This window comes from Pan paniscus, chromosome 1 (genome assembly GCF_029289425.2).
Source record: "Pan paniscus chromosome 1, NHGRI_mPanPan1-v2.0_pri, whole genome shotgun sequence".
Taxonomy (NCBI): Eukaryota; Metazoa; Chordata; class Mammalia; order Primates; family Hominidae; genus Pan; species Pan paniscus.
The window spans coordinates 30,420,305-30,447,240 of NC_073249.2; the positions used below are offsets into that span (position 1 = coordinate 30,420,305).

Here is a 26,936-nt window from a genome sequence, read left to right on the forward strand (position 1 = left end):
AGAATGGTCTGTGGGGGCCATGACCCTAGGGAGACATTGTGACCTACTACAGTATTAGTCCATTCTTACACACAGTGATTTGCAAAAGTGTTTTCATTGATGCTTTTCCAAAATTTCATGCACTCCAGAGTAATGCATACCTTTGTGCTTCTCTTCTCTAATTATACCTTGATTTATAACATGATATTCAGGCAGGAGGAAATTGGCAGCCTAATTCCCTCGTGGGCAGCAAAGTTGCCCTTATGCAAACACTTTGGTGACAGTAAAAATGCTAAATGTTTGCAGTTGTAAATCAGGAAAAATGCAATGGGCTTCGTTATTGCTAAGCAAGACCTTCATTGCCTCACCTTTGTCACCTTGCCTTCACTGCTCTGCCAAATGCACTCTGGCTTCTGGCTTCCCCAAACATCACTCAGCTGCAGCTGATCTCATCCTGGTCTCAATCACCTCTAATTTTCAAGTCAGGAAAATGGCATTTTAAATTCTTCATCTTACTGGATCACTCTGAATAATTTGGCACCACTGACCACTTTCTCATTCATTATATTTCTTTTTTGAAAATTAAAGAGAGATATTCCCAAGTGGTCCAATACCAGTTCTTTTTCCATTGCAGATACTTACTCTGGGAAATCTCAAACACTGAAATGTAACTCCTTTATATCCTTTCAAATCTCCACGGAATCCTAATATCTCTTCTTAGTGCAAGGCTCATAGTTCTAAACACATTCTGACAGTGTGATCCAAAAACCTTATAGACATTCAAATCTCATATTTTTAAATTGTGCTAGTTATCTTCTAGCAAATATGCTCCTCTATCTTTATTTCTCTTAATAAATGTAAAAATAATCTAGCCATTCTTCCAAGCTAGAATGGTAGAGGCTTCCTTCTCTCCTCTGTTCCTTTTATCCACCTGCCTTACTCTAACCCACCTGTATATCACGAGGGTCACCATCTGGCCTCAAACCACATCAGCTTCCTACCACTACTCCTCTCATGAGAGTTTAAGATTCAGCCCCCCGGAATATCTCTCTGGCCCCTGAAAACAGCACATTTTGTAATGACACATGATGCCCTTCAATATGTTCTTTTTTCTGCCTAAAATAACATTTGCTGACTTGTTCAACTGATGGAAACATACTTGTCTTTCCAGAGCTATGCCACGTGTACCTCCTGCCTGATGTCTTCCCAGATGTATACTTCAGGAAGAATTAAATATTCCTGCAATTCTGGTTTCACAAAATATTATATGTAGTTCTATTAATTTCCATTCCATTGTATTTTCATTGCTCTTTTCATGACTTTATTTCCCGTAGTTTCATGAAAACAGGAATTAAATCAACTTGAGAGGTTTTCCAAGAATATAAAATAAAACAAATAGATGAAAGTGATGAAAGAAAATATGCAAGATGTGGAGGACAGAAAACACACATCTAATATAAGGATTCTGGGTTTTTTTTTTTCTGGACAAGAAATCAAAATAACAGGAAGAGAAGAAATAACATAATTACAGAAAATTTTGTGGAACTGAAAAATGTTTACTTATGAAATTGGAAAACCTCAGCAAATTCTTGGCAATACTAATAAAAAAGAATTTGCATGTTATTTGGGTAAAAATATAGGACAGCAAGAAGAAACAAAAAACAGGCTGGATTTTCATTTTTCTGCCATAGTTACACTTTTTCAAGGAGAAATGTTGAGATATAAGCATTTTATTCACAAATTAGTTTTTCCTATATGAAAGCAATAGAAAACTATCATCAGATAGGCAAGGGTTCAGAAAATACGTCATAAACATTTTGAAAAAAATGTCCTAATATGTAGTTCACCTTAACTGTGCTATGAATGAAAATAAATGCTCAAAGTAGGATAAGCAATGACGGCAGGTGGTCCATCAGAAGAAGCCACTAGGGGGACACCAGCTGCAGCAGGGGAGGTGTGGGCCAGGGCTGCATACTCAGTGGAGCTGGCAGGCCAGAGACAACACTGCTGAGTTGGTGGGGTGGGAACCCTGCTCTCCCAGCTGGGTGGCTGCAGCTGCAGACCGGGCATCTGTGTACTCCCAGGGACCCAGAAAGCCCCCCATTTCCTGTAGGCTCAATAGTGCCTGCTTCCGCTGTCTGGCTTCTCCCTGCTCCTGGCACCCACTCCAATTTTGGAGCAAAATTGAGGCCAGTCCAGGTGCTGTCATGATCTGACCAGGTGTATCTGTGCTTAGGGCAGTGCTGACACGCCAGCCCCCTTCCATCTGGGACCCCTCTGGACTTTGGGCACTGATAATCATGGGAGGGAGGCTGAGGGGGTGCTGAGGGCAGCTCAGCGTAGGCCTGCATGTGCCCCTCAGCACAAACAGCCTGGGTACCATGCGCATCATGGATGGTAGGTTGATGGCAACAGGAGGCAGGCAGGCTCCTAGCGGAAAGGGGCAAGTCCCTAGTCAAGCCCACCTTCAAGCCAGGGACGGCCTGAAGCCAGGTGGCTGGACTGCCAGTTTCATGGATTGCAGTGAGAACTTATGGTGCTTTTTTCGGGCTGCCCATGGCTGCCCAGGAGCCAATCAGCATCCACTTCCTCCCTTCTGAGCCTGTAAAAACCCTAGACTTAGCCAGACTTGGACAGAGATCAGGACTACCAGCTGCGAGAAGGAGCTACCTACTTTGGGTTTCCTTGACTCATCAGGACCACCAGCTGCGAGAAGGAGCTACCTACTTTGGGTTTCCTTGACTCATCAGGACCACCAGCTGCGAGAAGGAGCTACCTACTTTGGGTTTCCTTGACTCATCAGGACCAACTGCCTGTGGAAAGGTGCTAGAAGCTACGGACTAGAGGTCTCCTCTCTGCTGAGAGCTGGACACTCTTTGGGACAACCTGCCTGTGGAAAGGAGCTACCCACTTCAGGTCTCCTGAGAGCTGTTCTGTTCCTCAATGAAGCTCCTGTCTGCCTTGCTCACCCTCCAGTTGTCTGCAGAACTTATTCTTCCTGGATGTGGGACAGGCTACGGATGATAAGTAGAGAAGAGAAGAGTTGTAGCCTTTGGGGAGCCCAGACCTTAGGGGCTCTCCAAGCCAGAGTTGTGACACCCTCTTTGGGGCTTTGTGGTTCCTGGCATCTCCAAGTTTCCAGGCGCCACTGCATTCCCCTCATCCAGATGCAGGTGCCCACAGCAGAAGCTGCATGCAGTACCTCTGGTCCAGCCATAGCCTTGAATGGAGCTGGCACCTGGAGCTGACAATCTCATCGCAGCCACTGGTGTGCCTGGTTGTGTGTAGTGGCAGGACCCTCCATTGCCGTACCCACACACCCCTCACCACTTTGTGCCTGCTAGCCGTTGGCAGCTGTGGGATCCCGGCCAGTAGCACAAGCCAAGTGCAGCCTGCCGGGCTGAGTGGGCGGAAGGAGTCCAGCAGGTGTGAACAATACTGAGGCAGAAGGCACTGCCAGCCACAGAGGTTTCCAGTTGGCAAAGCAACACCCCAAGGATCTCATGACAGTAATATTATAAAAGGTGATAGATTAACCTACAAGATTATCGCCAACTATGATGCAAATACACAAAAGTTATAATAACAATTTGTACCTCAGAGTCACAAATCTTTTAAATGATCACCAAAATGAATTTTAAGAAAGTATATAGCATGTTAATTGCTTTCATAGTGGTACCTGGATAAAAATTAAACTAAAACAATTGTAATTTCTTTAATTTATTATTGAAATAAACTGGTGATTTGGTGCAATTATTCCCAATGTAACAGAAACATCTCTGTTAGTCAGAATGTATCTCCAGATCTATGATTTCTACTAAATAATATTATTAAATAATATTACAACTATCTATTTTTTTGTGCTGTGGTAGAGACTGTTTTGCTTAGTAAATCCATAATAACCTTTTCTTAGTTACACAGCAAGATTGTAGTTTCCAGGTTCCTTGCTTTAGGTATTGCCACATGACTGGGTTCCAGAATAAGTAGAATATTCTGGAGCCTGTACTGACATACAGCAGTTCCATGTCAGACCCATATAGAACATGCAGTCCTCACTTTCTTTACTCACCTACTGGCTGAATGGAGAGGAATCTAAGCATATAGAAGAGGACAGAGCCTCAAGATATAAGGAAACTTTGTCACTAAATGACTGTGTAGAACAAAGTCCCTCATTCGACTGTGAATTATTGAGAGTTAAGCCACTGAAATTATGGAATCACTCGTTAAAGTTTCTCTTTATTCTTATAAATACAAACACCTGAAAAAAAAAACAATAAAAGTAAGATACCAAGGTGTCATGGTTGTAGGGTTTTTTTAATGCTTTTCTTCTTTCCATTTGTTCTCTATATTCCATAGTTCCTTTTATTAGTAATTTAAGTGAAAAAGTCTAGAGTCTTGCATATGGTAATAAACTACATTTATTTTATATCATCTCAATTGCTCCATGCTTGAACTTCTTGTCATATGTTTTTCCCATTCTTTAGAGCTCTTACTGCAGTGCTAAATATGTGGTAGGAGTTTAGTAATTGATGTTAATTTATCTTATAATTGTCTGTATGAAAGACTTACATTTTTTGCAACTTGATATCAAAGCTTTGTTTCAGGGATGATAAAGTTTCAACTAACATGTTGAGTGTTCACTTTGGGAAAGTACCGTTGTGGCACTGGAGATATGATAGGAAATAAAACAATGTCCCTAATGTCAAAAAATTTAACATTCAATGGGGAGACAGAGAAAGGACAGACAAGCAAATAAACAGATAGCATAATTTCAGGGAGCAATAACATCTATAGGAAAGAAAAATAAAGCAGAGTTAGGGCTCGGAAGAATTCTAGGTGAGTGACAGAGACAATTTTATTTTAGGCAGAAGTGATGTCTGAGCAGAGACTAAAGGGTGATAATTGAGTGTATCTTGTGAATTTTGGGAGAAGAATGTATCAGGCAGATGGAGCAGCAGGTGTAAAGTTCTCCAGGCAGGAAGAAGCTCAAAATGTTCATAGTAGAATGAGTTTGACCATAAGTTACGAAAAGAATGGGAGGAGATGATATCAGAGAGACAGTGACTTGTGGGCCATATCAAGGAGTTCAGACTTTATACAAGTACTAAGCAGCATTAGAGTTTCTTTACACATAAAACCTCATTTGATTGTTACAACATACCTGAAAGTTTCAGGTTACAGTTTCAAATACAAAGGAGAAGGTAGGAGAATTTAAGTAACATACCCCAAAGAAGAAAATAAATGAGAAACAGAATCTGGATTATATACCAAACCTGATTGGCTCCAAAGCCTGTTGTTCAAATAACTGCTAAGAAATACTGCCTCCAGAATTTGGCTAAGCCTTTCAATGTATGTAAATATATGTCACACAGCACCTCACATATTCAAGATTGTGAGCAATCCCCTTCTAAATCTTTCTGGTACTCTAAACATTTATTCTTCCTTGAGGAAAGTCAAAAGTTTCTACAGAAAAATACAAAAGATTAGCTGGGCGTAGTGGTAGGTGCCTGTAGTCCCAGCTACTCTGGAGGCTGAGGCAGGAGAATGGCGTGAACCCGGGAGGCAGAGCTTGCAGTGAGCCGAGATCGCGCCACTGCCCTCCAGCCTGGGCGACAGAGTGAGACTCTGTCTCAAAAAATAAAAAAAAGTTTCTCCTCCACACAAGAAGGTTGAAGGAATCTGCTGTGAATCAATGACACCCAATTTCTTTGCCTTTTTCACTAGGGCATACGGGGGTTTAGGGGCTATATTAGTCTGTTCTCACACTACTATACAGAAATGCCCGAGACTGGGTAATTTACAAAGACAAGAGGTTTAATTGACTCATGGTTCTGCAGGCTGTGCAGGAAGCATGGTGGCATCTGCTTCTGGGGAGGCCTCAGCAAGCTTTTACTAACGGTGTAAGGCAAAGCGGGAGTAGGCGTCTTACATGGCAGGAGCAGGAGGAAGAGAGAGAGTGGGGAGGCATCATACACTTTTAAACAGCCAGATCTCATGAGAACTCTATCACAAGACAGCATCAAATGAATGGTGCTAAACCATTCATAAAGGATCCACCCCCTACGATCCAATTACCTCCCACCAGGCCCCACCGCCAACATTGAAGATTACAATTCAACATGAGACACAGATGGGTGGCGACACAGATCCAAACAACATCAGGGAGTTTGTTACAAAACTTTAAAAGTTACATTTTGTTTTTGTGCTATTTTTAAAAAAATAATTAACTATATCCTGGGTTATATGACCTCCTCAGACCCAAGAGCAACCTGGTGAATTCAGTGCCTACATTTGCATTTATATTTAGGATGATGCTGGCACCCAAGCTAAGTTGTGCTACTTTTTTTTTGGGTTAGTGGAGGTTGGGGAGTGAGTGGCAGCCAGTACTCAAGTGATGAACACCAGCAAAATGAAGGCTAAGCAATGTTTAGGTGGCTTGTAGGAAAGAATGTTTTTCAGTACTTCAAGCTGAAAAAAGCTTGAGGAGAACAAAGCCATTGCAGGATACACACAGTCTTCCATGTCTGCCTAGTAGAAGGCGAACTTGGCCATCACTCTACAAGCAGCAATTCACTGTTAGCAAAACAACACCAGGTGGCATATTAAATAACTTTGTTTGAATTGCATTGGTCCTGAAGTTTTACCTATTTTGTAAATTCATTTTGGTTTTATAGTTGTATAGAGCTGTAGCATTAATAATTTATACGTACCTTATGTTACTAAATATTAAGAAGGCACTTGATAAAAAAAATTAAACACAAATTGAGGTCTGCAGAAATGTTTTCTTTAAAAGAGATTCACATATTTTTTAAATTTAAGAAATACTGGGCCGGGTGCAGTGGCTCACGCCTGTAATCCCAGCGCTTTGGGAGGCCAAGGCGGGTGAATCACCTGAGGTCAGGAGTTAGAGACCAGCCTGACCAACATGGAGAAACCTCATCTCTACTAAAAATACAAAATTAGCCGGACGTGGTGGCGCATGTCTGTAATCTCAGCTACTCGAGAGGCTAAGGCAGGAGAATCGCTTGAACCCGGGAGGCAAGGTTGTGGTGAGCCAAGATCGTGCCATTGCACTCCAGCCTGGGCAACAAGAGTGAAACTCTGTCTGAAAAAAAAAAAAGAAATACTGATTTATATTGTACATCACATGTAGAGGAGAGAATTGTGAATATACTTTGATGACTTTGTTAGCGTCCAACATATATACTAAAAACATAGCTCAAGCTAGATGACGTGCAAATTTAACTACAAGGTTGTTCATTGCAGTGCATTTTATGACAATAATGATTAAAAACATTTAAAAAATAGAAAATTTAAATGTTTATTATTACAGAATTAAATAAATGATAAACATTACACAGTTGAATACATTTTACACTTCAAAATGATACTATAGATACATTTTTGTTGACTTGGAAAAATGTTCAGTATATATTGCTAAGTGAAAAGACAAAATGTATAGGCAATATAATCCTATTTGGTGAAAATATGTATGTTTGTGTGTGTGATGTGTAGTGAAAATTTATGCATGAGAAAAGGCACAGATATACCATGGGATTTAGAGTCATCCTCTCTGGGCTGTGGGATTATGGGATGTATTTTCTTTTTTGATGCACCTGTGTTTTCTAACTTTTCCACATTGATCAGAAATTGATTTTGCCATTAAAAAGAATTAAATTTTAAAATGTAGTTTAAACGTTCCAAAGAAATATTCAAAATAACCATATCGGTTTGGAAAGAAGCATCAAGGAGAACTTTCAACAGATTACATATGAAAGATTGAAGAGTGGGTGAGGCAAAAGATGGTTCATAGATTGTGATAATCCTTTGAGAAATATGAAATAACATCAGAAATAGTCATTGGAAATAACAGGATGGGGCATCACAAAACCACCCCTGGGAATAACTCACTTAAACACTGAAATGTGGATAGTTTCTCACAGTTCTAGGATGTAATTGTACTCTTTTATCTTTCCTAAATGAAAATAACAGATACCACTGGAGTCAGGTTGTACTTTTCTACCAAGAAACTAAAATTAAAGAGTAAAACTTTAATCATGATTTCCTGATGATTCATGGTTATAAAAAGAAAAATTATAATCATTTATGTACCTCATCATTTTGAGAAATTAAATGACATGCATAACTCCAAAAAACTAAAACTTGAAAGGATTATACATTTCCTCCCCAATTATTTCTGTAGAAAATTTAGAAAGTATAGAACATTTCAAAATATAAGCCAAAATATTTGCATTTTCCCCACCCAGGGAAATGACTATTAACATTTTAATGCATGCATTTGGTCTTTCTCATCATTATATATATTTTAAAACTATTTGGATGTAGTAAACATACCATTTTATAAACTATTTATGTAAAATATGCTCAGGGCACTTTTCTTCATGAAAAAATCTTAGCAAACAAAAATATTAACTACTTCTAGTAATCTTTTATTAAATAGTTTTCAGGTTGTTGTAGAGTATTCTAATTTTTAGTTTTCTATTACAAACAATACTGAGAGAAACATAACACTTTGAGCTTCTCTTTAATTATTACTTTTTAGAATATAGTCCAGAATTAGGGTAAATGGGTTAAGATGTAGACAGTTTAAAACTACTTTAAATGGCAGGAAGGTCATTTTTAAAGAGAAGAATTGGCTTGAGATCATGGAATTAAAAACATCCAACACATCAGGTTAATCTTCATATTACATTATAAATATTTACAGTTTCCTCTTCTTAACAAGAAGTGGGAGTAGTTTTATCCTTGTTTGTTTCTTTATTTTCAATGCTGAGAAAGAGAAAATGTGTTCCTCCATTCCCTAATCCTGATTCTGGCCCCACCTGTGGGATGGTTTTAATGAGAAGCCCTACTATGGAAACGTACCTTGTACGCCACATGCATTCCAAAAGACTGGATTCTGGCCTTTCTAGCCCATGTCTACACCACAGGGTTCAGATGAAGAGTTGGGTAATGAATGTGGGTTCTACCTGACAGCTACACCCAAAATCCACCCTGACTATTTTATTTCTATCTGTGTTTGTGATGCTTTCCCCACAGACCTTGAGTTCCATGGGGGCTGGGTCTGTCTTTCTCATTTACTGTTGTATCCTCTACACAGAAATACTGACGAACCAGCAGAGTAGAAGAGTGTCTGCTTTCCCATAATCTTCCATCACAGGGAATTCATTTCAGTTTTTAACCTTCACCAATTTGATGGCCAAGAATGGAACTTACTGTGTGATGCTGGTACAGTTGAATTTAAACTCCTATGTTTATTTTCCTTTTGTAATTTGCCTCTTTGTATTCTTTGCCTATTTTTCAATTAAAGAATTCTTCTTTTTCCTGTTGATGTAAAAGAACTTTTTTTATGTATCAGATAGTAACTCTTTGTCTACCATGTACATTGCAAATATTGCATCCTGGTTTCTTATTTATAGTGTTTTTAATATACTAATAATTTTAATTTTTTTCTCAAATATATGAATGTTTTCCTCAATGGTTTTTGCTTTTTACTTAGAAAGCCTTTCTCTAATGCTTGTCAAATTTTTTGTGGCTTTATTTTTAAAAATTTCAAGCTTGCTAATCTGCAAATGTCATTATGATGAGCATTCAGTACTGGAAGATCTTCTTATTGGTCCCAAATGCTAAAGAAGAATAACTCTACTTATTATTACTGGGACCCTGCATGACTTCCTCCTTGCATGGAGTTACTTCAAAAAAGCCTTAAAAATAATGTTTATTTTTTTCCTATAGTTTAAATGAGTGTAAGCCAGGGGTTTTACTCTGTGCAATATGAGAAAAACTTCCTATAAATACTCCAAATAGTTTTTTCTTTCCCTGAAATTCCATACTCATAGTGATAGCTCAAAGTAGCTATCACAGTTGTTCTTATTCAAATAGCCCCCTATATTTGCTGTATCCCTGTTCCTTTGAGACTAGGTGCCAGAGAGTCAACTTTCCACTCTGCCACTCACTGACTACCTGGAGATTCTTTTTGTTAGCCAGAACTCAGTGTGACAAAAAAAGCATAAATTATGACATTGCAACCTACAACTCTTCTTTTTGGAGAAATTTGGAAGAAGGAAATCTGCAGATATTGATCCAGTAATAATTTTCAGTGCCACCACAAAGTAAAAGCTACTATTCTTACACAGAAGGTAATGGCCATTTAATGCCATCTATGATAAAAATGGTAAAGCTCATAAGCTTTGCTTGTTAAATCATTAGCTAAAGTCTCTTTAACTCTGATTCTCTTACAATGTCACTATGACCCTTTCCCCAAAGGAAATGCTTCACAATAAGTTTATTAATTGTTTTATAAGCTTCCCTGATATCATTGTGCTCAAAGGTGAGTTTACTCAGAGGTGGGCCAGGCCCCACCAAGCTCATACAGCTCCTTTGATCTAACGAAACAAAAAGGTGCTCTTCTTCCAGATGAGTGCCAGGTGAATTCCTGAATGTAGGACAGATTTCAGCCTCAAGGTAGTCTTCAGCCTGTCCCTCTTATGCAGGGCACAACCTATACAATTGTACAGAGTGGCAGGGTCTTTGATGCGTTTTATTAATATATATGGCATACAATTGAAAAGTGGCAACATGGAGAACAGCCTCCATATTCCTCCATGAAGTTCCTATGCCAGGATCTTGAGCTGGATGAACCATGGCTCTGACGAACAATTTGGGATACTCTTCCATAGAAGACAGATACATTGAAGAAATTAAATTATCATTAAAAACTAGTGGTGCCATTTAGGCCCCTCTTTTTCTTAACATGTAATTAAAAGCAAAACAAAACAAAACAAGTTTCTCGTGAATGTAGTACAACTTTGGTTTTATTTTGCCTCTGATGTGCTTTTATATTGAGAGACTGAAAGAGTTGACATTTATTTTTAGTGAGTGTTACATGAATTGGAGCTCTACTTATATTAAAATGTACAAAAAGACAATTAAAAATGTTTATATTTTTGCTTTCTAAGGGAGATGCATGGAGCACCATAATTAATGCGAGTATCTGTGGAGGCAGTGCTCCTAAGACTAGTAGAAACATCTACCTAAGCTGGAACCAGGGTCTGGTTACTGAAGTCCATTAATTTGGGATGAATTTCTTTGATGCCTGACTCCTGTCACATGCCTTTTGCTTGAGATTTGGATAGACTTTGTTTTTTAGGACCATATAGTCCAAAATCACTAGGTAAATCTTCATGGAAAGAAGATATTCTGCATTACTACAATTTTGTCTTTAATATTTTGGGGCAGGTTGATGGGGCAGAGAGAAATTGGAGACAGGTGGCCAAGGCACCAAGCACAACTGTGAGGTATAGGCTGCCTGGGAGCAGTGGGAGGAGCTGGCAGTGGGAAGTGCTGTGCATTGGATGAACTCAGTCACAAGGAACTTTCTTGCATGACTGATGGAAAGACTCTGCAGGTGTGTGTGCCAGGAAGAGCCACATCTGTGCCTCTAACCAAATAACCTTTCTCTTGGGCTTCACATTTAGTGTAAACTTTATCCTATTCACTGATGTCTTAATGGAAGTGTGTGAGTCCTCTTAGGCAACTCACAGCTTTTTGAACCCTGACTGATGGCTATGGCAGAACTTCTGGTTAGCAGTGCCTAATTAGCTCTGCTGCAGACTCATCAGTAAAGATGAAATCATTCCCACACAAGGTTTGAAGGGACAATTTAAAACATTTAATTATACTAGATTGTATTTCCTGAAAGAAGCTTTATGTTCTCAAGGTATTTATTAATATAATCCTTGAGAATGACAAGTATTATCTGTACTCCTCTCACTCTGTCATCAGAGTATGTCATGGTCTCTTAGTGGGTCCTGATCCTCAGTTTTAAAAACAATGCAATGCATCTACATCTCCAAACTTATTTTCTTTGAGGTTTGGGTTTGGGTGGGAAGGGTGTATCAGTCCAATATCACACTGCTATAAAGATACTATCCGAGACTGAGTAATTTATAGAGGGAAGAAGTTTAATTGACTCACAGTTCTGCAAGGCTGGGGAGGCCTCAGGAAACTTTCTATCATGGCAGAAAGGGAAGCAGGCACCTTCTTCACAAGGCACTAGGAGAAAGAAGAATGAGTAAAGGAGGAACTTGCCAAACACTTATAAAACCATCAGATCTCCTGAGAACTCACTCACTATCATAAGAACAGCATGGGGGAAACTGACCCCATGATCCAATCACCTCCAATCAGATTCCTCCTTCAACACCTGGAGATTACAGGGATTACAATTCAAGATGTGATTTGGGTGGGAACACAAAGCCTAACCATATCATTCTGCCCCAGGCCCCTCCCAAATCTCATGTCCCTTTTACATTTCAAAACCAATCATGCCTTCCCTGCAGTCCCCCTAAGTCTTAATTCATCCTAGCATTAATCCAAAGTCTAAGTCCAAAGTCTTATCTGAGACAAGGCAAGTCCCTTCTTCCTTTGAGCCTGTAAAATCAAAAACAAGCTAGTTACTTGCAAGATAAAATGGGGGTACCAGCACTGGGTAATGCTCTTATTCCAAATGGAGACATTGGCCAAAACAAAGGGGCTATAGGCTTCATATAAGTCCAAAACCCAGCATGGTAGTCATTAAATCTTCAGACTCCAAAATGATCTCCTTTGAGTCTATGTCTCATATCTGGGGCACACTGATGCAATGGCTGGGCTCCCACAGCCTTGGACAGCTCTTCACAGGCTATCATTGAGTGCCTGTGGTTTTCCAGGTGCATGGTGCAACCTGTCAGTAGATCTACCATTCTGGGGTCTGGAGGATAGTGGCCCTCTTCTCACAGGTCCATTAGGCAGTGCCCCAGTGGGGACTCTGTGTGGGGGTTCCAACCCCACATTTCCCTTCTGTACTGCCCTAGCAGAGGTTCTCCATGAGGGCTCTGCCCCTGTAGCACACCTCTGTCTGGACATCCAGGCATTTTCATACATCTGAAATCTAGGCGGAGGTTCTCAAACCTCAATTCTTGACTTCTATGTGCCCACAGGCCCAATACCATGTGGACGTCATCAAAGCTTGGGGCTTGCACCCTCTGAAGCAATGGTCCAAGCTGTACCTTGACCCCTTTAGCCATGGCTGGGACACAGGGCACCAAGTCCAGAGGCTGTACATAGCAGCGGGGTCCCTGGGCCTGGCCCACAAAACCATTTGTTCTCCGAGGCCTCTGGGCCTGTGATGGGAGGGGCTACCACTAAGCTCTCTAACATTCCCTGGAGACATTTTCCCCATTGTCTTGATGATTAACATTTGGCTCTTTGTTACTTATGCAAATTTCTGCAGCTGGCTTGAATTTCTCCCCAGAAAATTGGTTTTTCTTTTCTATCACATTGTCAGGATACAAGTTTTCCAACGTTTATGCTCTGCTTCTCTTGTAAACATAAGTTCCATTTTCAGATCATCTTCTCAAGTTTGAACTTCAACAGATCTCTAGGGCAGGGGCAAAATGCCACTAGTCTCCTTGCTAAAGTATAGCAAGAGGGGCCTTTGCTCCAGTTGCCAATAAGTTCTTTATTTCCATGTGATACCACCTTAGCCTGAACTTCATTGTCCACATCACTATCGGCATTTTGGTCAAAACCATTCAAACAAGTCTCTAGGAAGTTCCAAACTTTCCCACATCTTCCTGTCTTCTTCTGAGCCCTCCAAACTGTTGCAACATCTGCCCATTACCCAGTTCCAAAGTTGCTTCCACATTTTCAAGTATCTTTATAGCAGTGCCCCACTACCTCAGTACCAATTTTCTGCATAAGTACAATTTCACATTGCTATAAACATACTACACAAGACCAGGTAATTTATAAAGGAAAGAGGTTTAATTGACTCATGGTTTCTCATGGCTGGGGAGGTCTCAGGAAACTTAAAATCATGGAGGAAGGGAAAGCAGGCACCATCTTCACATGGCAGCAGGAGAGAGAGGAATGAGCAAAGGAAAAGTGTCAAACACTTATACAACCTTCAGATCTCATGAAAACTCACTCACTATCTCAAGAACAGCATGGGGGATATCGCCCCCATCATCCAATCACCTCCCACTAGGTTTTTCCTTCAACGCCTGGGGATTATGGGAATTGCCATTCAAGATGAGATTTAGGTGAAGACACAAAGCCTAACCGTATCAGAGGTGAACCTGATTCGTGATAAATTCTCTGTTCTAATGATAGCTGCTCATTTTTAATAGTATGTTAGAATATTTATCCCAGTTTAGGTAGTCACATAGGAACATAGATCAATATTGAGCTGGGTGTCAAAGGATGTTAGATCTGATTCTGGCAAAGTCTCTAATAAACCTTGAGAAAGTCATCTGGCTTTTCTGTTTCAGTTGCTTCACGTGTTGAAGAAGGAAAAGAATGCTTGTCTTACCCACTTCAGAGGCTTATCCTGAGAATCTTAAATGTGAGAATACTTTGCAAACTACATAGCACTCCCTAAGTGTATGGCTTTTTATTAGGAGGCCCTGCTACCTCCCTACCTGAGGGAGTCTTTCCAGAACCTCCCTGCTCCCACCCCTCACTGGCACTCCTGCTGCTCTGTTTGGAGAAACACATTTTATGGCAGCACAGATACAGACCTGGATCATGGGGTCACTGCTGTGTTTCCATTACAAATACACAGGCTTCAAGCTTCAGCCCTTTCCACATGCTGAACTTCATCGGAGTCCCATGTGTTGAGAGCCTTCTGGAAGAGACCCAACAATTACAGAGGGCTGCATCATACAGACTTGGCCTGCATGTAATTTCAGCCTGAACTTTTGGGGAATTGTTATGGGGTCCCATCCTGCAATCTTTCAACATGGAAAACTCTCCTGGGCCTGGAAGGTTTGGAAATTCTTCAAGAGTGGGAGGTATAGCCTCTAGGATTGAACATCAGGGAGGACCCTGTAACCAGAATGGAACTTAAATCTTATTTCATGAGCCTTCTAATTTTCTGTGTCTGTGTGGCCTTTTACTTGAAATAAATAAGCAAAGGATATAGTTTTAAGTATAGTGGTTTCCACGCTCCTGGGGCTGATTTCTCCTTTGCCCCCCAGGTTGATAGTAGATCACAGTTGTAGAAATGGATCCAAATGGATTTTGCAGAGATAGTCGAAAGCCATGCCAATTTGGCCTCTTTTGTGCAGTAAGTACAGTGTGAGTAGCTGCCAGATAGAGAAGAGAGAACCCCAAGTCAATTATTAATTACTTCAGCTCCCCTTAGGGTCAGCAAATCGCAGCTGCGCAATGTGCTACAGCACCTAAAGTGTGACCGTGGAGAATTAGGGGCACATGTATATACTATTCTGCAAAAGCAAGGGTGTTAGCCATGGTGTCGAATGAATAATGGAAGTAGTCTTTAATCCATGTTTCCATGAATCAGTCTGTTTTTGTCACATTGTTGTCCAGTATCTGTAAGTGGTAGCATTATTCATGAGGCTTAAGTAGACACACAGACCCAGGGAAAGGCTGGAGATGAAAACAAAACTGTAGTATTCATTCATCAGCTTGTGGTGACAACACTGCTGTCAGTATACTGAAAGTCGGCGTGGAGGGGCTGAGACCAGAGCCCCTGGTTCATCGCCTCCATTATAGGATCCTTTGCTGATCTGTTCAAAGTTCCCACTGTGGCTAGCAGCGTGTCTCTGTACCTCATAAGCACCCATTCTTTTTCATTTTTAATGAAATCAGTTTCTTTTTCTTCTTTTTTTTTTAAAAAAAAATCAGTACACCAATATCTTCTGGGGGAAAATGGAGCAATCACATTAAAACATACTCCTCAAAGAAGTCCATAACACCTGAACAAAGGAGTTCTTCAGGAAACCCTGTCCTGAGGCAAGAGTAAACAGGTAACTCAATTTTGTAGGTCAAAGGATGGCAAATTTTTCTGTGAAGGGCCAAGACCAGATAGTAACTATTTTTGGCCTTGTGGGCAATAAAAGGGTCTCTGTTGAAAATACTGAACTCTTCATTGTAGCACAAAAACAGCATAAACAATGCTTAAACAAAAGGGCGTGGCTCTGTCATAATAAAACTTTACTTATAAAAATAGACAGTAGTCCAAATTTGGCCCACAGGCTGTAGTTTACTGACTTATACAATAGGCTGCTGCTATGTACAATGTTACATGTGTTGACAGTAAAAAATTCTGCAGACAATAATTAGTGTCTCTTATGTGCCACAGTAGATACCAAAATGAGTTAAGACTCAGTTTTATTCATATACATTGCCTATTAACTATGCAATGGGGGCAGAGAATGGTGTTTTTATTCTTATATTAGACAATAGATATATTAATATATGTAGCTTCAATTCACAGTGTGTGAGGCACTGTTATATGCCTTCTCTTACTTAATCTTCAAAACAATATAGTCAAGTAAACTCCATTATTCCTAGTTTACGAAAGAGACAAATATAAGCCCAGAAAGGTTAAGTCATGTCCCCCATTAATTTTATACTAGTTGGTAGTGGAGCAAGGGTCCAACCCAGACCACAAGAACATTATCACAGATGTCCTAGATGACAGATTTTCTTTGAGCATAAATAGTTTATTTTGAAAAAGAGGAGAAAAGATAGGAAACATCTTGAATCCAAATAAGGGAGCTGAGAGGAGGGCTGGGTGTCCAAGACCACTTTTAGGGTGGGTTTTTGTTTTGTTTTATTTTGCTTCGCCTTAACGTTAACATTGTGGCTATGTACTGGAAAGGACATGCATTCTTCATTCTTTTTTCATTACTTGAGAATTGTTGCAACCATTATGCAAAACCAATAAAAGGAAAACTTTTCAAAAAACATGTCCTTTGGCAGGCGATGCCCAGCTGAGGAGCAGCACAGGTCTCATGGGAGAACAATATGCATTTTGTAAAATTTCTTAAGAGATGATTTATGGTTTTGAGAAAACAAAACAGGAAATTGAATTAAAAGGAGAAACATATTTAAATAATGCTCAAGTGATGACATAACCAACTAAAGTCCAAAAATCACAACCTAGAGTCAGGCCTTGTGAGCTACAAGAATTTTCTGGCATCGGCTGGTAGTGTCCATAAATGAAGAGAGGTGTTTCATTATTTAATTGGTGCTTCATCATAACTTTTGAATAGATAAAAACTAACTTCTTAAATTGGAAATATGTCCCTAAATACAAGGCTCTTGGCATATCTTTGCTGAAAACACTGAAATATTACCTTTATTCTGATGTCACAAATTTTGGTGCCTATCTCTGGATTGACAGAGCTGCACCGTAGGGCACATCAAATGGGTATCTTTCTTCCATGCTCAATACCTCTTGGAGAGTTAGGAATTTTAAAAATGTCCACTATAAGAAAACAGTTTCTATCAGAAAGAAGGAGAATCAAGAGTCATTTGCTATCATCAGTAGTAAATACTTACATAACAAATACACACTTTTTGCCTCGTATTGTGTTCAGTGAATCAAGTTTCAGGTAGAGAAAATGGATTCCTAATTTGAATCAGTATACTATCTCTACAACCTTCTTGTTTGTTTGTTCAAGATTCTTGAATATTAGGAGGTAAAAGAGAGAAACTCTGGGTACCTGAGTATGTTCAAATTCTGAATCTTCACTCAAACATTTCTGAAGAGGGTTTATATTTTTCATTAGTTATAAAATAATGCTTTTTATATCTGAAGAAGATGATTTTTACATACTTTGCATTTTGTTCTCTGTTCTAAAGTATAAGTAAGTGAGTTAGATTATAAAGCCTTTATTTTACAGTGAGGACACTGAGACACTAGGCTATTTTTTAGACAGCAAAGCTCTTAACTACTACCCTAATCTGCCTCTAAAAAGGGACCTAAAAACTGTGCTGTCATTCAAGTGCAATGACATTGTCACTGATACAATTTCAGCAAGAAATGTATCTTGACTTACTTGATTCTATAATTTTGTTGCGATGGGGTTGGGTTTACAAACAACACACATAAACTTTCTTGCTCAGTCCATTTTGTGATGAATGACACACATTTCTGGAATGCCTCACTAGATTCAGCAGTTCAGCTGAACACAACTAACCACATCACATGGTCGTTGAGCCACTAACCATCTAGGAAGTCTATTTATTTTTTATCTTTTCTATCAGACATAAAATCCCCTAGAGTAAGAGCTGTGTCTTTTTTCTTTTGTATCTCTAGCACCTGTCATACAGTATATAGTTTAAAAGAAAAAGTCATCTAAAAGAATCAGGATGGTAAGTAGAAATTATACATGACATGATTTATTTTTACAAAGTTTTTATGTGATATGGTAGATTATTTGCAACATAGCTACTATAATTCTCCTCTAAGTATGCATGCCTCTAGGCTTATCCAGCTGACTTTCATTGACCAATAGAATGCAGGAGAAGTGATAGGATGTGATCCTAAGTCTCAAGAGGCCTTGCAGCTTTTGCTCCTGCACTCTTGGAAACTGGCTACCCATCCAGACTATTCTCTTGGAGACATGTGGCCCAGCTGATAGTGACCACAACTCTAGAGACATCTTTGAAGCCAAGTTAGCCCATAAAGCCCAAATTTAGCCACTGGACAACTGCTAACTGCAGCTTTAGAAGTGACCCTACGTGATATAAGCAGAAGAACCTCTCAGCTGAGCCCAGCCCAAATATGAGCAAATAAAATGGTTACTACTTTAAGTCATTAAGTTTTGGGGTAGTTTTTTTTCATAGCAATAGATAACTGATACCTATGAGCTTATGAAAGCTGAATATTTTCGTCTATCACATCCTCAAAGTGAATAAAACCATACAATTTAATCATAAGAAACCAACTGGAAACACCCACTTGAAAAACCTCTTACAGCTGAAAACATCTCCATCCCATGAGGTTTATCAAAAGTAAGCAGTAGGGATGCTGTTTCTCTATTTTTATTTTTCTTAGAGGAGTCAGTGATGTGAAATTAACTTTACAGGTCAACCTACAGGCATTTCTTCAAAGACTGAGGACACTTGTTTGGTTAGGCCTATGTTTTATATTGTTTGATAATATATTTAGTGAAATCTACTGACATTGTTTTTGTTTGGAATTTGACTTATTACAATAATAGTTTCATGATAATAAACTTAGATTTGAAGAGTTTATGAGCAGCAACCATGTGCTGGAAAGCTAAGGGTCTTGTCCTGAGGGGAAGAAGAAAGGGGTATCCACATTTTACAAAGTTTTATAGGTTTTCTTATCGTGATTACTAAAGGCAGCAGAAAAATCACTCGCTTATTATAAAAACATTTAAAAAGTTGCCAATATAACCATAAATAAAATGCAATTACCTTATCATTGGCAGTGAGTAAAACACTTTGGATGTATTATCTCCATTTTAGATTGATTTTATGCCAGAAATATTGTCACAATTTTATAGATGAGTAAACTGAGGCTCAAGAAAGTTGAGTGACTTGCTAAGTTCATACAAGTTGCCAAGGGATTACTCAAGGACTGAAACCGAGGCTGTCTAACTTCAGAGCATCTTCATTTAACTACAATACTAAATTTATTACATTCCTTAGAAACTAAAATACGATGAAAGACATGGGGAAGAAAAACACCCAATGAGCTGTGACATCAAGCCATTATAGAACTGCAAGAAATTGTAACTAAAAATTATTTTACTCATATCTTTACCATTATGCCACCTAAATCATTTCAGATGAAAATGTAACTTGTTATGAGGAAGAAATTAATTCTCTCTAGTACCATTTTTTTCCCCTCACAATACCAAGTGGATAGCTTTACTTGAAAAAATCATTTTTCCCAAACTAAAACAATATTATTTCCACTTAGGATTTGCCATTGTATAGAAATAGTTTTGTTCATTGTGTAGACTGTAATCAAGATTGAAACAAATTCAAAAATCTGTCCCAGGGATATTGTTCGAAAGTACCAACAGATGTGAATTCTCTAATAATGCAGGACTACTGTTAGATATGTTTTCTGCTACCAGTGAAATTGGGAAAATTTTATAACTGAGAAAGCAAATTAAGAAAATAAACCCCTTCCTGAACTATCTCCACTAAGAGAACTCTCCATGGAATACCAAATATGTTGAATTCTTTTTGTAATTCAGCTGCAAGGCATAGTGTTCTGTTATATGCCTCTGGAATAGAGAATCACATACATAGAAATACAGAGCTGTTACAGATGTCAGATGAATGAACTGGGTAGAAAACCTTTCTGAACCCCTGTGTACACATCACCAAATAAAGTTGTGAAATCAAACCACTTTAGAGCTCATGAATGAGAATGAAGTTTGGGGCGCTCTGAGAAGTTTTCCCCTACAAATTTCCTTTTAAATTGACATTGCCCACAAAGATAGGAAAGGTTTCCAATGTGAAAGCAGCTACTAATTGAGGTGCTCATGCCCCAACCTGAAAGCAAATCTCTGCTGTAATAGATCCTAAGATATAAAAGGGATAGGATCTATGGAATTAATTAATTGATGCAGGATTCCCCGCTAGCATGCCTTTGACATCTACTATCTTTTTTTCTCTCTCTCTCAGTTTTTTTAATTGCTCCCCTAGGCAAGTACAGACAACTATAGACAGGAACAAAGTAGAGAATAGAACTGAGGCCATTTGAAAGTCTTGCGTCATGTCATGAAGTGACATCTGTATGATTGAAATAAACCAGACTGCTACTCGTGCTGTGTCCACTTCAAGTTACCTTAATAAAAGGAGATTGCAAAGGGGTCTTTCAGTACCAGGTGTACCCGACAACCTTGACTGTGAACTGGCTGACCCAGCTCAACTTCTCAGTTACTGTCTCAGCTGGCTTTTACATTTTTCTTACCAAATTTTGTTTCAGTTTGAGTAATCTTTGATCATTTAGAATATACTGTTTAAAGTGTTCCTATCAGACAGGAAAACATGTTTTGGGAACACCTTTCTCACATCACGTTCTCTTTGGTGATTGTTTGATAAGGAAAGGAAGAAAGCAAGCAATTTGAACATGGACTCTCTCTGTTCCAGGTTGAGGGGGTGTGAAACTCAGAAGAAAGGAGATGAAAGTCTAAGATGCTGTGTTTTCTCACCAGTGTGGATAGTGAAATGCACAGAACACCATTGTTTACAGTATCTCTGGGCTGTGAAGCCGCCGTGATTGCAGCTGGCTGGGGCAGACTGAAAGGGTAGCATCACCAAAACCCAACTCATTTTCGAAAAACACAAATCCTTTTCACTGCCTGTGGACAAAATTACTGACTGACATGCTAAACCTATTAAATATGTATTTTGCAAATTTTGAAATGAAGAAAAATGCTACATAAAAATTTTTACAGATGCTGAATGATTGTAAATGTGGTTAGAGATGTGGGACTTGCTCCAACTTTGTTCTTTCATGGATTGCTATTAGCTTACATTTGAAATCTCTGTTGGCCACGTATTTCACATTGTTCTTCCAAATGTAATCATTTCTCTCTTTTATCTGATCTCCTACAGTCTCTCTGTTTTCATCAATATCTGACAGCAATTCCCAAAGATCCAATATAGTCCACTCTAATATCCTTATGTGTACTCTCTTCCCTCTTTGAAATCTAATACCTCAGCAGTGAAATAATTTATTGTGCTTTATTTAGACTTTTATTTTTTGCATGTGCTTTGATATTATCCTTTTGAAAGAAGTTATTTGGAAATTTAAACCAACTGTTCACCAAAAGTTATGAAAGCATGATTAAGAATTTTTCTCTCTTTTTAAATCCCCTTTAAACCTTCATTTTTTGTGTGTGCTATGGCAAATGCCACAAAGTCCATGGGTCTGGCAATGATGGGAAAATGAAGATGAATACTTTTTAGAGCCCCAGCTAATGGGTAAAGCCATACAGAAGATCCAATGAGCCAGAAAAATCAGTGACATTTTATTTTTCTCAGTAACCCTTAGTTTATGTGGTTGTCAGAACCTGGAGATGTTTAATTCATTGAATATGACCTTCTGGTGAAATGACTATGCCACCATTGTACTTGCTAATAAATAAATGAGAGCTACTTGGTTCCAAATTGCATATGCTATATTTCTGTTTATCTTGAGGCTTGAAGACATGCATCTTATAAGCACTATCTCAGAATAAGTTTTTGTGGGTACAGTACAGTAATATGTGCACTGTTAAATTAAAGGGAAAGCTTGTTCCAGTGAAATGGTTGGCAGAAGATTATAAAACTTGATGGATAGAAAAATATGCCTTTCAGTGAAAAAGAAAAAGCAGATACAGAAAGCAAGCAATCAGGCCTCTGAGCAGCATCTAGCAATATTCATCCCTTTCCAGTGTTTAAGATCAGTCCACTCTCATATCGCCATTTTCTTCTTTGCTCTTCCCTTTTACTCAAGAAAATTGTCCCTTGGTTGTGCCAAAAATTTGAAGCAAGAATGAAAAATATTTTGCTTTATTGCTAACCTGTGAAAATGTGTTTTTTTTGCCAGTGTTATGGTGGTTGGGATTTTTTTTTTCTTTCTTTCTTACATAGCTCTATTCCTGGCAGGATAGATCTTGACGTACAAATAAAATTCCATCATAAATAAGTAAACTATGGTTAGAATAAATAAGTAAAATTGATTTGGAGTCTGGAAAAAAATCTATTTCTTATTCTTCTGCTCATGCAAGATATACTTTTCACTGCTTATTACTGAAGCTCTTTCCTCACGACCAGAGTGAGCAAGCAAAGGGAATACCCAGAAAAGAAAAGAAGCTTTCTTTCTCTTTTTGTTATGGGACAGAGCCTCGCTGTGTCACCCAGGCTAGAGTGTAGTGGCATGATCACGGCTCTCTGTAACCTCGACCTTCTAGGTTCAAGTGATCCTCCCACCTCAGACCCCCGAGTAGCTGGGACTATAGGTTTGCACCACCATGCTCACCTAGATACTAAAACTGAGGGAATGGGGGAGTTTCTTTCCTTTTTTGGAAAGTGGAGTTCTCACTATGTTGCTCAGGCTGTTCTTGAACTCCTGACCTCAAGTGATCCTCCTACCTTGGCCTCCCAAATTGTTGGGATTACAAGTGCGACCCACTACACCAGGCCTCCGTTCTTCTCTAACCAAGATATGAACATATGAATCAAGCAGTCTCTGTAAGTACTGCCTGCAGTCCTGAGCATCTTGAAGATAGCTACAGGATGCTCACTCTGTCAATAGAGTTTTATCTGTAAAGACCATGTCTTTTCCAATATACATGAGTGACCATACTAATTCATTCAATAGAAGCATATTAAATGTTTTAGGTGCTCTGGATACAAACAGTGTACAAATCAAAGATAGCTGTCTTCCCTCAGCCATTCACATTTGCATAATGATTAGTGATTTTAATTGTTGAACCAACCAATTAAATATATAGTGTTGATTAAATCTGAATTATATACCAAAGTTGTGTTACTCTATTAGGCATTAAGACACAAAGACTTGATCCTAATTCGCAAGGAGCTCTCAGTCTAGCAGTGAAGAAAGACGTCTAAGCCAATACATATGGTAAATTACTATAATTGCCCTGTTGAACCACGGTAGGGCGAATGCTCAATACTAGTGGGCCGTGTAATTTTGGTAGTCAGTGTTTTTTTTATCTCTAATAGCCAATATTTTCTCTAGACTTGCCATATCAGAAGTTGGCGTCAACTAGATGTGACCTCCCTTTTCTTATGTGTTTACCTATGTTTACAAAATCTGCACTATGAACATCAGTGGTTTGTCTATGTCAAATTTAATTCATCGCATAAATTCAGACTTTGCCAGTTCAAAAATTGTGATGCACCAGATACTTGCTATCATAATTACTCTGGAGATTAAATTAGATCAATCTTGGTCCTCATACACTAAAGTTTAGTTATTAAGGGACAAAACTGGTCTTAACAGATATGTTTTTAGCAGCATGGAACTCTCATAATCTGGAGCCCAGAGATGGCTTTGTTATGTGAATGCCAGTGTAAATTAGACATAGGATATATTGATGCAAGCAAGAATTAATATTTTAAACAAACAAAAATCAGCAAGTGTGATGACAATTCTTAAATATAAGCTATTCTGAAGATACAAACTCTTCTGGAAAAAGTAAAACAAGATTAAGATTGCTTTTATGGCATTTGATATGCAGCTGTACAAAGATCTCCCTGATCATATCTGGATGAGATACTCCTTCTAAGAGCTATTATGGCACCACATGTATACCTTAGACTAATACCACATGACACTGAAATTCCCTGCTTCAATGTCTGTGTCTCCAGCTAGAGTACAAACAATGAGGGACCAGTGATATCTGGTTCTTGCTGTGTGCATAGTAGACACTCAATATTTTTTTCATTTTGAATTGATTCACAGGCACAAGTTCCAGCCAAATGTTTAATTATCATTCCACCAACCTATATGGCAATTTCCTTAATCATGATAAAGAAAGGGATAAATTGGACTCCAAGGTTATTTTGATAAGGGGTGGTACTACATCAAAAAGTCCTGCTAGGGCATAACATTAAAAGGAGTTTTAGTATGATGAAGTCTATGGTTTTTTTTTTTTAAACAGATATTGCTTAATCTTCATGCTTGTCAATTTGTAACTCAAACGGCCTCAGGAGTTCATGCTAAAATTGAGACATCAAGGAATAAATCTGAGATGTTTGCCACATTTGAGGCAAAGTGAATGTACCAAGCATTGACAGGGAGGAAATGCCGTCTCTGGTCACCTGGTAGACTACTGACCTCTCAAGATATGTCCAAGGATACAAATCAAAAGAGTTTCCAACAGGGCTCTGTTTAGTGGTCACATTCTTGAATACTTCATCTTGTCACAATTTTTATCCACATTATATCTAGAAAGTGATCTCAAAAGTTTTCTTTTTTTTGTTTGTCTTTCTGCAAAACGGCAGACTATTTTTGCTCAACTTGGAGCGGCACAACTTAGTTTTCTTCCTTAAACTTTTTGATAGGCTTTTAAAAAAGTTTCCTTTGTAATGGCCTTATCTTCCTTCAAGTAAAGTCAATGGATAAAGGAAGAATAATTTCTACATTTATTTATGAAGAAAGAACTGATTGAATACATACTAGTTATGAGAGAGCAGAAAGAATTTCCATAGTAAAAAAGAATCAAATGAATAAAGCAGGAGTCTTTTATAAGAGGCTCACAATATAACCAAGATGATATACAGGCAAACGTTATATTGCAATATTATTTGTAATAACAAATAATTATGGTTATTCTAAGTAGCTATATTGCAATTCATTTAGTCAATAAATATTTATTCAGCATCTACTTTGCTAGACATGAGGCTAGGCACCAGGAATGTAATAGTGAACAAGACTCAGCTTACTACCCTCATGGAGCTTGCATTCAAGTGGGGAAACAGACAATAAATGAATGAATACATTAAATAATAAAATATCTACAATAATAAAGAAGGTGATTTGCTCTAAAAAGGAAAGAAGAGGGAGCTGTGATAGAAAATGGCCATGTTTACCATCACAGAGAGTTTACCATTACAGACGTGTGATCATGAAGACCCCTCTAACTGCGTAACACTCAAACTAATACCTGAAGAAGAGATGTCAGTCATGCAAAAGTGTTAGGGAGAGGATGCCACTGGAAGAAATAATTGCTAATGCTGAGGGTTACAGGTGTAATTCCATTCAAATGTCACATCCTAGGGACATAGATGGAGCTGGAGGCCATTATCCTAGCAAACTAATGCAGAAACAGAAAAGCAAATACCACATGTTCTCACTTCTAAGTGGGAACTAAATGATGAGAACACATGGACCCATAGAGGGGAACAACACACATAGCAGCCTATCGGAAAGTGGAGGGGGAGGAGGGAGAGGATCATGGAAAAAAAACTAATTGACACTATGCTTAATACCTGGGTGATAAGATAATCTGTACAACAACCCCCCATGACACAAGTTTACCTATGTCACAAACCTGCACTTGTATCCCTGAACTTAAAATATAAGTTAAAAAAAAAGAAAAACTCGCCTGAAACCCTCCAGGCAAAGCAGCAGAATGAGTGCCCCTTTCCTGGTACTTGATTACATCATAAATCATGCTGCTTTGAGCCATTCCACATTATGTTGAATTGTTTGTGTAGCAGCCTGATTTATCACTAGGCTGAGTTTTCATTCACCATTGTTTTACTGTACCTATGGCAATACTGTACCTATGGCAATATGTGTCACAATGTTTTTTTTGGGTTTTCTTCCCTCTCCTTTCTTCTCTCAGGTTCAAACACATACCAAAGGGAGGATATGAGAAGGATGCAGACTCTTTTGCCTAATGCCTATCTAATAATTAATCCACATAGTGTGAACATTTTCTCATTTATCCCATATGCTAAGAGTAGAATAGCTTACTTTTCCCATCTACTCTTCTTCACCAGAAAAGAACCTATCATAACCTGGGCCATCGCAGTAAGGAGCCATGGGGGGCAGAACTGATAACCATGCAGAGAAGAACATGGGAACTCAGGGATGAGAAACAAAAAAGGAGCTAGAGTAGGTGAAAGAATAGAGGAAGAGATAGGAGATAAATGGGAACAAAGCTTCTCTGTACCTTAAATGATGAGAAGGCCTTTGAGGATGGAGGACTGAGGCTCTGAATACATAAAAGAATCTGATCAGTTACCCAAATCCCCAAATTGTCTTGAGAATGTTGTTCTACTTTGTTATATATTTGTTATAATTTTGCTATAAGAATTTTGTTATATACTTCCCAATTGGAGAACTTACACAAAATTCTTACATCAAAACTTTTTTGTTATAAGAATTCTTCTTTTGTTGTAAGAATTTTGTATAAGTTCTCCTATTGGGAAGTATATAATCCCAATCTGAATAGTTGGACAATTTTATATAATTTTCTAAACTCTGTGTGTGTTTTCTCTATTAATAGTTTGGAATATTTGAGCCTCAGGTAGCCCTACTCTTGCTTATCAAAGATAGAAGCAAAATGATGGGTTTGTAAATAGAAGAGGTTCAATGATTTCTCAGTGAATGTTAATTAAATAAAATTCAAAGC

General features: G+C 38.6%; 1 long non-coding RNA gene across 2 annotated transcripts in view; it reads left to right on the top strand.

The window, feature by feature from the left end:
* LOC129397177 (uncharacterized) overlaps nt 1–21,954 on the top strand; it is a 30,505-nt gene extending 8,551 nt beyond the window's left edge. Inside the window, exons 1-4 of one of the 2 annotated variants that reach the window (XR_008624384.2) lie at nt 14,313–14,386; nt 15,691–15,812; nt 18,113–18,168; nt 20,932–21,954. This is a non-coding gene — a long non-coding RNA (uncharacterized LOC129397177). Of the gene's footprint in view, nt 1–14,312; nt 14,387–15,690; nt 15,813–18,112; nt 18,169–20,931 lie in introns of those variants that run through there. The other variant, XR_008624383.2, reaches the window with a different exon arrangement.
* Nucleotides 21,955–26,936: the final 4,982 nt, after the last annotated feature.